Below are 1955 nucleotides of genomic sequence, written 5' to 3' on the forward strand. Positions count from 1 at the left end.
TAGAATTGTTAACGATATTGTTAATGTCCACACAGCTGACAGCTTTACCTGTTGTAGTTTGCTCAAGTTGTGCAGGAAAAATAAACTGTTTTTCTGCACTTTTACATTTATTATTTTTTAGGCCTCTGTCATTTTCAATCTCAACTGTATCAACTGTAGCCTGCTCCTTTAGCAGGTGTGCCGTCAACGCTGGCGTTTTGCAGAGGTGAGGACTGTTTGAAAGTCTTTTTTCCACTAAAACTTTGATGCGCATCGTCTCAGTTTATTACGTCAACATAACAAACGATGTGATCGCAAATTACATGATTGCCAATATCATGGGCCATAATTATGTCTGCATCACTTGGTCATTGAGTATAGTTTGGGCTCCTCCTCAATGCATCTTATAAATGTTGTCAAATTGTCTTGCACACATCCAGTCTGTTTTTCTTCATTAGTAACATTGCATGCTCCTTGCATTCTTTCTTATCATGTAGACAACAGGTTAAGTAAAGAGTGATCGCAAAACAAGCAGGAAAAAAGGCATTACATGCTAATTTTTTAGTCATAACATGTACATTTATATAGTCGCCAGTGGCGATCTCAGAAAAAATGTCACTCGCAAGTTAATATTTTTGGTCGCAAATGTGACCGTTTTAGTCGCTGTCTGGAGCCCTGAAACTGATAAGAAACAATTCCGCCATTTCATCAATATATGTTCAAACTTCATGACTTCATGACCTCACTTTCTTTCCTCTTCTCTTCACCGGACTGATAGTGCTGCTTCTTCTTTTTCAAACATTACAAACTTAATAGATTAAGCATAACAGATCCCTATAATGCCACCGTGGTGCTTTTAACATGTAGCCTATCAATAAAGGAACGGATAGATTTCCTGACCTGCAGTATCCTGATATCTACAACCTAATCAACTTTCCCTCCTAACGTTACTCCGGAGACTCTTTAAAAGCCTACAAAAGCTTGAAGGGGTATGGACGCAGTCAAATTTTTTGATGAATATTCAACCTGCTATGTCGCCACTGGAAGGGTAAGTCAAATGTGTTGTTAGCTAACGTAATCGACCCTAGCTGTCCTTGTAGGTAGCCAGCATAGCTATATCACTGTGAGTACAGTAGACATCATAAATGTCATGAAATCTTACCCGTTTAATCCCAAATTTTGTGTTGGTTAGCATGTTTTATAGCAGTGAACCATTTTAGTCGCCTATCGGGATCCTTAGGAATACGATAAAATTATTTCTCTGTTTTGCAATAAAAGATGGCTTCCCTTATTGATCACGTCTCGGGTTGATTGCATGTTTTCTTGCGCGGCTGAATGTTGGACTCATGAAAAATAATCACGTAGTTTGTATTTGCCAAAACTGATTTACTGAAGTCAAATCATGGACGGAATTGGCGTTAGCGTGAGCGCCGCTGAAGTGGGAGCGACCAGCCACAGCAGAGGATTCTGCAGCCTTCCTCAAACAGTTATGTTCAGGATTTTCTGATTTACTTAACGAATACTGTGTGAGTGGGCAAGAAACGGGCCAAGGGAGGTCATGTACGGGACACACAAATTAAGCCCAATATACAGGACGTCCCGGCTAATACGGGACGGTTGGCAACCCTAGCTTTCCCCTGCCTGTTCTGGCCTCCTGGCACACAGCAGCTGTCCACCATGTTGAAATAGTAAGGTTTGTAAGGTCTAAATAGTCTGGTTTTAAATTATTGTTGTACAACTGTCGATACAGAAACTTTAAACTTAAGCACTTTGCTTCAGTTACTTTAGAAACAACGATTCCAATACAGCTCTGCCACCACACTATGTCGGGTTAATTCTGTAGCGAATCAGCTCATGGGAAATATGAATAATTAATCATAACTAGTTATAATTAATATAATTAATTTAGATCCGCTGTACATATTTACTTGACCTCTCAGGGTCAACTGTCTGTCAATTCTAAGAATTCTAAGAAC

This window comes from Sinocyclocheilus anshuiensis, unplaced genomic scaffold, assembly GCF_001515605.1.
Source record: "Sinocyclocheilus anshuiensis isolate Anshui unplaced genomic scaffold, SAMN03320099.WGS_v1.1 scaffold3639, whole genome shotgun sequence".
NCBI classification, from domain to species: Eukaryota; Metazoa; Chordata; class Actinopteri; order Cypriniformes; family Cyprinidae; genus Sinocyclocheilus; species Sinocyclocheilus anshuiensis.